This window comes from Theobroma cacao, chromosome 1, assembly GCF_053813885.1.
Source record: "Theobroma cacao isolate CCN51 chromosome 1, ASM5381388v1, whole genome shotgun sequence".
Taxonomy (NCBI): Eukaryota; Viridiplantae; Streptophyta; class Magnoliopsida; order Malvales; family Malvaceae; genus Theobroma; species Theobroma cacao.
In genome coordinates, this window is record NC_142639.1 from 18,089,530 (window position 1) to 18,100,136 (window position 10,607).

At 33.3% G+C, this 10,607-nt stretch overlaps 2 long non-coding RNA genes across 2 annotated transcripts; one reads left to right on the forward strand and one right to left on the reverse strand.

Annotated features, from left to right (window-relative positions):
* Window positions 1-1,740, forward strand: LOC148764616 (uncharacterized). The gene is made up of 3 exons (XR_016025150.1): window positions 1-92; window positions 742-825; window positions 1,686-1,740. It is a non-coding gene; the product is annotated as an uncharacterized LOC148764616 (long non-coding RNA).
* Window positions 1,741-7,808: 6,068 nt separating this feature from the next.
* LOC148764617 (uncharacterized) lies at window positions 7,809-9,671 on the reverse strand. The gene is made up of 3 exons (XR_016024208.1): window positions 9,573-9,671; window positions 8,841-8,924; window positions 7,809-8,003 (listed from the first exon to the last, which is right to left on the reverse strand). It is a non-coding gene; the product is annotated as an uncharacterized LOC148764617 (long non-coding RNA).
* Window positions 9,672-10,607: the final 936 nt, after the last annotated feature.

Here is a 10,607-nt window from a genome sequence, read left to right on the forward strand (position 1 = left end):
CCAGGGGAGAAAAGGGGGAAAAAAACAAATAAGAACCCTACCTGAAAATTTGGGGAAAATCAAGAGAAATCAAGAAATCAAGCATTGAAAAGGTAAATTTCATTGATTTTCCTTGTGATTTTAACTACCCATGCATTTTTTTCTCATTTCCATGCAAAATTAGAAAGTGGGTATGGACACCCATGCTGGCCAAACCTCCATGGATGAGTTTTGAGCTTGATTTTTGGTTGATTTTAATTGAATTAAGTGATTTTAGTTAAGTTATATTGAAATATAGCAAAAATAAGCTAGAGATATAATTTTCTCCCATTGAAACCCATTATGCTGAATTTTCTAGGGGAATATTGGCTGCTGATCTTGATGTTTATTTGAGGAATTATGATGAATAATGATGAATTATGAGCCTAGAAAAATAATGAAAATTTTCGGAGCAAAAATATAAATTTTTACCCAATAGGGGTATTTTCGTAATTTGCTATCGGGACTGATAATTTGCACCACACTGAGGGACATTAAGTCAATTTGGGTGCAATTGAGGTATAGAAACTAAAAAAAATTAATTTGGAGTTTAAACGGACGCGTATATCAATTTATCGGGTAAAAGACTGAAATAGGCTAACACCGCATTTAGGCAAAAATTTAGACATTTTTGCATTCCATATCAAGCATTAGTAGTCTAAATTAGTTTAATTTCAATTTAGTACCAATGTGGTGAATATCTCGATTTTGTACTGTATCAAGGTGGTGAGTCCTCCGATAAAGGCAAGGGAATTGCACTTGAGGACCAATAGTCTGAGTATTTCGAAAATCCCCACTCTAGACACGGTGAGTAACCTTACCATCATTTTAATCATCTAAAGTATGTTTTTATTCGGTTTTGGTGAATTTTATGAAAATGAGTTCAAATGGTAAATTTTTATGTTTTGTAAACAAAATGAGTTTAAATGAAAATATTTTATAAATTGTCTTGAAACGAAATAACGATTTTGAAAATAGATTAATTGGAGACCACTGATATGTTGTAAATTTAAAATTGAATTAATGGCTTATGTTATTGTATTGGCATGACTGGCTGGGCTGTATTTTTTATGAATTGTATGAATTGCTTGTTTTTTTACCCTTGCAGGCTGGGTAGTAATATATTAGCCCTGTCATGCTGTCTAAAATTTTATTGTATGGTGGGTTTGACCTACTGCAGTGGGCTGGGTTCTGTGGACTAGCCTATTAGAGGGGCACGGAATCCTGTTATATTTTTACCTCGGTTGGAGAGGCGAGTAAGGTAACTCCCGAGGTATAACTTTAAAGTTCATTTCACGCCAAACCACCACGTGAAGGGGAACTCAGCCAACGCCAAGGAATGACTATATTTTCAAAATAAAAACACGACTTTCTAATAGCCTTGGCGGACTCAGTTGGGATAGCCCTCGGCCAAGGTATCCCAAATAACTGAGTATGATAATAATTTTTGGCATGAGCCAAGCTTTTTAAGAAATTCATAAGCCATACTGATTACTTGCTTTAAATAAATTGATTTCATTTGGTTGAAATAAGTTGAAAGATGATAAATTACAGTTTGATGAAATATTTTAATAGTCTCCTTTTACTCGACTTTAGATATTTTGAGTGATGTTTGTTTACTCACTGGGATTTTATAATCTCACCACCCTCATTTCCACCCATTTCAGGTTCAGAATAGATTGTAGATAACTGATATCGGCGAGGATTACAGTTGAACTTGCCACATCCGAAGACTGTAGGTTCATTTCTTTTGATACTTTTGGTCATTCGTGGGCCCACGTGTCACTGTAAATTAAATTCTATACTTTGGTTATCTGTATTACGGTATGTAAGAATTTATTTTGCTTTTACGCTATAAAAATTATTTATGCAGTGTTCTTAAAATATCGTTTTATGTGAAAATTGAATATTTTATTTAATATTTTTATTTTATTATGACAGTCATAATTCCATTTTAAACGAATGTTTTAGACATCCAAAATTATTTTTGATTATGAAATATGTGTTTTCCACTTACATACTATATTTTTAGATGATTTTGAGATTTTTGGGATAAATGACCAAAATACCCCTGTGAGATGAAAATTATTATTTTATTTGTTTAAGTTGGAAACAGTTTAAAATCTTTTAGAATGTGGTATTTGAAAACAGTTACCCACAGGAGAAATGAGAGGCTGATTTTAAAGCCTTGCGGGGTTTCAGTTGACATTTCGGGTAATGAATGTCGATCGAGACGTCGCGACGGTTGTCACGGGCTCGATGGGAGTTCCGGGTCGTGACAGACTAATTATGTGGAAGAGATAAAAAGGATTAAAATTTTAAAAGTTTTAAAAATAGACCAATAGAAACATGCCACATGTCAAGCAAAAATAGTTTATTATTTTCCATAAAAATCAGCCCATATTTATCCCATTTTCTCTTCATGTGGCTGGCCATAGCAAGAACAAAGAGAGGAAAAGAAAAACAAGAAACCTAGGTGGGAAAATTAAAGAAAAAGTATGAGATTTCAAGGAATCAACCAATCAAAGGTAAAATTTCTTGATTCTGACTTATGATTTACCTTTCCCATGCTTTTCTCCTTATTTTCCATGGTTAAATTTCATGTTTTCATTGTGAATTCATGGTTGCCCAAATGGGTATGGAGAGAGAATGAAGTTAGATTTATTTGATTTTAAGTTATGTTAGTGTTTTAAGTTAATTTAGCATATTTAGAAACAAAACAACAAGAAAAGAATTCATTTTCCCCCATTACCATCATTGGTCGAATTTCCTAGGGAGAATATTGTGGCTGAATTTTATGATATTTCATTATATTTTGGTGATATTGGATGTTTGGTGAGGCTAGAAATTAAATGAGAAATTTTGGTGGGAAAATACGAATTTTTTCTCAACATAGAGACATGTGTGATTATTGACCCGGGACTGATAAATTGAATCTCATTCACAGTCACTGTGGTAATTTAGGTAAAATTGGCGTGTAGAAAGTGAGAAGAATTGATTTCGAGTTAAATTGGAGATTTTAGCCGATTAAGGCGAGTATAATGCTACTTAGGTCGAATATCACATTTAAGTGCATTTTGCATCCCATCGCATGCATTCATTTAGATTTAGAGAGCCTGAAATAGTTTATGATAAATTGACACAATTTATTGAAATTCGTGTCACGTATAATGTATAGATGGTGAGCCCTCTAACAAGGGTAAAGAGATTGTGTCCACAGACCGAGAATAGGAGCATATCGAACTCCTAGTACGTGAGTAACCTTACCATCATTTTTATTATCTAAAGTATGCTTTTAATCGATTTTGATGAAATTTTATGAAAATGAAATTAAATGGTAAATTTTGAGTTTTACAAACAAAATGTGTCTACATGAAAAAATGTTATAAATTGTTTTAAAATTGAATGATGATTTTGAAAAATAGAGTAATTGGAGAGCACTTGTTATGAATTAAATTTATGAATCTAATGGCTTATGACAGTATTTGCATGAATGGTTGAATTGGTATTGGTGTTGAAATATATGAAATGTGTATTTAGCCTTGAAAGGCTGTGAATTATAATAATTGCCATGTCATGCTAGAATGAATTTTATTGATTGGTGGATTATATATTAATTAATCACTGCAGTAGGGGGTTTCTGTGGACCAGCCTTTTAGAGGGGCATGGTAAACCCCATTATATTCTTACCTCAAACGGAGAGGCACGTAGGGTATCTCCTGAGGTAAGGCTTAGGGTTCACTTCATGTCAAACTACCATGTGAAGGGGAACTCAGCCAACGCCAAGGAACGGTTGTGTTTTCTCAAACTAAAAATATGTTTTACGTGTATACGAAATTCTTAACAACCTTGGTGGGCTCAAGTGTACGCCTCTGATCAAGGTGTCATCGAGTATATTTGATGGCATGAGCCAACTGTTTATGAAAGTCATAAGCCCTAATGAGAAATTAAATGAAATACAACCGTTTGCATGGGTTGGGATAAATTTTCAAATTGTAAAATACTTAAAATGATGGGATATTTTAATTGTCTTCTTTTACTTGGCTTTAGCTGATTTAAATAGTGTTTGTTTACTCACTAGGATTTTATAATCTCACCACCCTCCTTTCCACCCATTTCAGGATCAGAGTAGGTATTAGATAGCTGATTCCATCGAGGGCTTATATTGGATTAGCGTCCTTCGCACAGTAGGTTCACAGTTTCTTTAATTCTAGTTATCGTGGGCCCACTTGATATTGAAAATTTAATAGTTTATTGTGCTACAGTATGAATGAATTTATTTTGTTTTTACGTTACAAAAAGTATTTACGCATAACTCCAAAATTACTGTTTATAAGAAAATAAAATATTTTATTGAATATTTTGTTTTATCTTCTTTTTATATTCAAATAATTATAATTCCATTTTAAATAAAGGTTTTAGATGCCTAAACTTATTTTTAATTGTGAATTATGCGATTGGTACTTGTTTACTACATTTTTAACTGTTTTCAAAATTTTTAGTGGAAAATGACCAAAATACCCCTGTGAGATAAAAATTTTTAATTTATATGTTTAAGTTGGAAATAGCTCAAAATCCTTTAGAACATAAAATTTGGCAACGGTTACTCATTGAGGGAAATGCGAAACTAATATTAAGCCTTACGGAGTTCCGGTTGGCATTCCGAGAGATGAGTGCCCATCGAGGCACCGCGACGGTTGTCACGGGCTCGAAGGGAGTTTCGGGTCGTGACAATTAGATTGGTATCAGAGCATTTGGTTTTAAAGATCAGAACTTTTGGTTTTTAAAGAAAAAAGTTTTTGGGTTTAAAGCTGGTTTAAAGTTGTTTTAAAGTTGTTTTAAAATTTACAGTATCAGTGTGGCCCCAAGTCCAGTTAAGTTAAGTTAGGTTAGATTGAATAGAACGCGTACATCCACATATACAAACCTACCTACTCTTGCGATGCATAAATAATTAAGCAATTACTATTTGATTGCATATAGGTTTTGAGGTGCGCTGGTGACACACACACACACCATGTCTAGGAGAGATGGTAGTCCCGACACCTCTCATAGTATTAGCGAGGGATCACTAGATTCTACTGCTAGGAGCCGATGGCAGCCCAAACTGAGTAGTCCAAAAAGTGCAGATATTAATAATATTAATGTAAGCATGAGAGGTTCCCTTTTGAGAGAATCTAAGGAATATGCTAAAGAAAAAGGGAAATTAAAGATAACCGAAGGAGGTATTCGTCCTAGGAAGGGCGTGACAGTTGTTCGACACTATCCTCCAAGCTGTGGGATGAATGTAAATGGACAACAAGAAAAGAATAAGGAGAAAGTAACAGTGGTAAGGAAATCCCGTAGGGGGTGAACGTTGTACGACATTTTCCTCCCGGTTGTGGAAGAAATGCTGCACCGATAAGTGATGAGGAACGTAAGAGAATGCAACAAGCCTGGATTGAATAACAAAGGAGAAAATCTCAAGAGGAAGAGGATCCATTGATGTGCCCGGATCAAGACAATGAGGAACCTAAAGATGTTTAATACTTTAGTTGAAGTTGTATTGTCATAAATCTAGGCAACTGTCGTTTAAGGGAAAATGTAGTAGTTACCTATATAAAGGAGTTAGGAGTGGCTTTTATTTTTTTGACTTGAATGGAATGTAAAATAGCTATTTAATAATTGGATATGTATGGGAATCTTTTAGTATAACAGAGATAAATTGATAATATAATTATTGAGAAAGGTTATAGAAGAAAAAAATAAGGTTATAAATGATATTCGGAAAGAATAACGTGGTTAAGTTAATGATTGTAATTTAAGCATGAAGAGGATTACTTAGTGATGCTATGATACTATGAGATAATAATTGGGCACAAATATACCCCTATGAAGTCAAATTATAAAAAATTGGGAAAATAAAATTTTGATTCAGTAAGAATTGCGAGAATAAAGTGAAGAGGAAGCTGAGCTATTTTCGTAGATAATTATACCGAAAGTCAATAAGATTATTGGAGTATAAGAAGAAGATAATTGGATAGGGATGACAATAAATTTGAGAAAAATTGTAGACAGTAACCAACTTATGTGTGGAGTGGTATATGTATCATGAATTCATTACATTGTATGGAAAGTATGTTTTGGGGTGGAATTTTATGAATGATGGTGAAAGTTAAAAGATAACATGAGTTAAAAGTATTAATTTAGCTTAGTATATATGACAAGAAAATAGAAGGTACCTATATTTATGGAACTCATGATATATGTCTAGAAGGGAAACCCACTGGTTGAGAATGATGGATGTAATGACTTTGAATGCAGACAAATAGCTTTGATGAGGAAATTTCTAATAGTCATAGTACCACAGCACTGACTGTCCAGCACTGTAATGCTCTAAATACCTCACGCCTATGATGCATGAGTAAGATGGGAGTGACACGATAATGAGCTTACAAATTGAATTTTGGTTATTGGTTATTGAGCTTTGTTATTTAAGAGTTTTAAATATTCTGGAGAATGTCTACCCGAATGAATTGAAAAGCTTCTTTATTGCCTTGTGTATGGACATATAATTAAAAGAAAAATTGAAAGATTCTTGAAATGGCTATATTGAGATAAGATACTAAATAATAAAAGTGTGAATGAAGAATTACGAGACTAGTATAGAAAACCAGCTTATATAGAGTATCATTACGAGAATTTGCTAATCTTGTTTTGACCTTGTTGAAAGGAAAGGATTAGTGACAACACAAGTAAATTACGGGGTATGATAGAAACTTTTGGAGATAAGTTGAAGCATGCATAGTTGAGCATGCATGTAGATATTTTGGTGAGCAAGCGCATGCCTTTATGGAAATGATATACTTTGAGTATGAAAGAGCAAATAAATGATTAGATGTTTCAAGAATGCTTAAATACCTTTGAGGAAGAATTATAAATTATACGAGATAAGTATAAGATGTGTGATTTTGAAACTTGCTGATGAGTCAAATGGCTAAGTCACGAGTTAAGTAATCATCTTATTTGAGACATAAGTTTAAGATAGATATTCCCATGGAAATACTCAAGAGAAGTTTTGCTCTGGATCTCGTTAAAGCAAGCACTAAGTTATGTGATTATAAAAAAGAAGCTGTAAGCTGAGAGTGATATTAGTATTAATATTGAAAAATACTTGAGGAGAATCTAGTTTTAAGTTTTACAATTTCAAGTACAATTTATAAATTGGTTAAGGAAGAATGATGTTATGTTCATATGAAAGAGTGGAACAAAGGATGATAGAAATTAACCTTAAAAATGAAGTCAAATAATGAAACTTTCCTAATATATTATGAAAATTGGAATTCGAAAATGCTTGAGGCATACATGATTTAAATGAGTTTGTGTCACGATCCAGTATTCCCCTCGAGCCCGTGACAACCGCCGCGGTGTCCCGGTAGACACTTATTGCCCGGGATGTCAACCCGAAATCTCGCAAGGCTTTACTATCAGTTTCTCTGTTCCCTTGTGAGCAACCATTGTCAAATATCGTGTTCTAAAAGATTTTAAGTTGTTTCCAACTTTAAACAAATAAAATATTATTTTTCGTCTCACAAGGGTATTTTGGTCATTTTTCTCAAAAATTTCGAAACTGGCTAAAACGTAATATACAAGTACAAAACACATAATTCATATTCAAAATGAGTTTAAAAGTCTAAAATCTTCATTTAAAACAAAATTATGGTTATTTGAATATAATAAGAAAATAAAAGAAATATTAAGTAAAATATTCTATTTTCTTATAAAACAATATTTATAGAGTTATACGTGAATAATTTTTATAGCGTAAAAGCTAAATAAATTTATACATACTTAAATACAGTAAGCCAAAATATTTAATTTAATTTACAATAACAAGAGTGCCCCCGAATAAACAAAAGTAAAGAGGACTGTGAACCTACGGTTTGGAAAATGCAGATCCCACTGTAGTCCTCGATGAGATCAACTATCTACAGTCTATACTGAACCTGAAATGGGTGGAAAGGAGGGTGGTGAGATTATAAAATCCCAATGAGTAAAGAGACATCATCATAAACATCTAGAGTTGAGTACATGGAGACAATAAAGTAAATCATCATAAACTGGGTTATACAATTAGAACACATCTCGTTCAAAATACGTAAAAAAAGGCTTATGAATCTCACAAAAATCTAGGCTTGTGCCATAAATCTATTCTCGAGGACACCTTGACCGAGGCATCCTACCGAGACCGTCAAGGCTATTAAAATTCACATTTCACATAAATCATATTTTTGTTTTGAAAACATAGCCGTTCCTTGGCGTTGGCTGAGTTCCCCTTCACGTGATGGTTTGGCGTGAAGTGAACCTTAAGCTTTACCCTAGGAGATACCCTGCGCGCCTCTCCGTTCAAGGTAAGAATATAATAGGGTTTACCGTGCCCCTCTAAAAGGCTGGTCCACAAAAACCCCCTACTGCAGTGATTAATTAATATATAATCCACCATATAATAAAACTCAATAACATGATATGGCAATTTTGTAATTCGCAGTTTTCCAAGGTAACCAAACAATTCGCATTTCAATACAATTGCCAACTAGCCAATCATGCTCGATTTATCAAAAGCCAGTTAATTTAAACAATGAAATTGCCACAATTAACAGTCTCCGTGTACTCTATTTTTCAAAATCACTATTAATTTCAAAACAATTTATAAATTAATTTCATTGAAACACATTTATTCATAAAAAATGAAAATTTACCTTTTTAAATTTCTTTTTTCATAGAATTCATGAAAGCATCTAAAAACCACCCTAGATAATTAAAATGACAGTAAGTTTACTCACAATGTCTAGAATGCAGACTTTCGAAGCACTCTGTCTACTGGTCCTCGGACGCAATTTCTTTGCCTTTATTGGAGGACTCACCACCTTGACACAGTACAAAATCGAGAATTTCACCAAGTTGGTACTAAATCAAAATTAAACTAATTTAGACTACCAATGCTTGATATGGAATGCAAAAATGCACTGGTAACTATCTAAACCCGGTATTAGCCTAATTCGTTTTATCACCCGATTAAATTCCTAACGCGTCCATTTAAACTCCAATTTAATTCTTTTCAGTTTCTATACCTCAATTGCACCCAAATTAACTTAATGTCCCTCAGTGTGGTGCAAATTATCAGTCTGGATAGTAAATTATGGAAATACCCCTAGTAGGTAAAAATTCGTATTTTTGCTCCGAAAATTCTCATTATTTTTCTAGGCTCATAATTCATTATTCCTTAACCAATTCTCCTAGAATAAAATCAAACTCATCCTCACTCACTACACGGTAAATTCAGCCATTAATGATTGGGGGGGAAAATAAATTCTTTTCTTGTTGTTTTGTTTCTAAATATGCTAAACTAACTAAAAACACTAACATAAATTAAAATCAAATAAATCCAACAACTTTCTCTCTCCTAACCCATTTTTTCAGAATTGAATTCATCATGAAAACATGTAATTTAATCATGGAAAATAAAGAGAAATGCTTGGGAATAAGAAAACTCAAGCTTAATAGAAAAATCTCACCTTTTTCACTTAATTTCCTTGAAAATTCACACTTTTTCTTTGATTTTCTCTCTCTAGGGTTTTGTTTTTGTTTTCTCTCTCTTCTTGCTGGTTTGGCCTGCCATGGGGTGGAAGATGAGCTGATTTTTGTGCCTTTTAAAAAGAAAAATAATAAATTAATAAAGGCATGACACGTGGCATCATGTCATTGGTTCGTTTTTAAAATTTTAAAAATTTAAATATTTTATCTCCACCACATGTTTAGTCAAGGGTCAAAGATGAAGACAAAGGAAGACCATGTGCTGGAAAAAATATCTTGGTGGTGGAAAATTACAATTTTGCCCCTGAGGTGGCAAAATTACCATTTTACCCATATACTGCAAATTATACCGAAATTAAAATTTTTCACTTCTAAACCTCAAATCAAACTCCAATAAGTCAAATTATACTCCAATAAGTCAAATGGGGCCAAAAAATTCTTTTCTAAAATTCTCATTTTTGTCCCCAGGTGGCAAATGACCATTTTGCCCCTAGTTAATGAAAATTTCGATTTGACTCCAAATTGATCCTCAAACTCCAAATTACCATTTTAAGTCATCCATGAACTGTGAAACTCTTAATCTCACCTTAAAATTCCTATTTGATCTAGTTTGAGGATTAAATAAACTTTGTTGTACTTCTAGGTACAATACTGACTTTTGTAAATTTTTCGGGACTCTCCTAGCATGCAATCATGCTATCATCACATGTATGTCATGAATAGTATTTTATAAGGTCGGGCTTTACAGTACTACCCCCCTTAAAATAAAATTTTGACCTCAAAATTTCACTTACCTAATTCGAAGAAAAGATATGGATATTGGTTTCTCATCTGGCTCTCGACTTCCCACGTCATCTCTTCCATTCGAGCATTCTTCCACAATACTTTCACCATTGGAATGCTCTTGTTCCTTAGCACTCGATCCTTTCAATCTAGAATACGTACAGGCTGCACCTCGAACTTCAAATCCTCATGCAACTCAATGGGAGGTGTCTCTAAAATGTGAGAGGGATCGG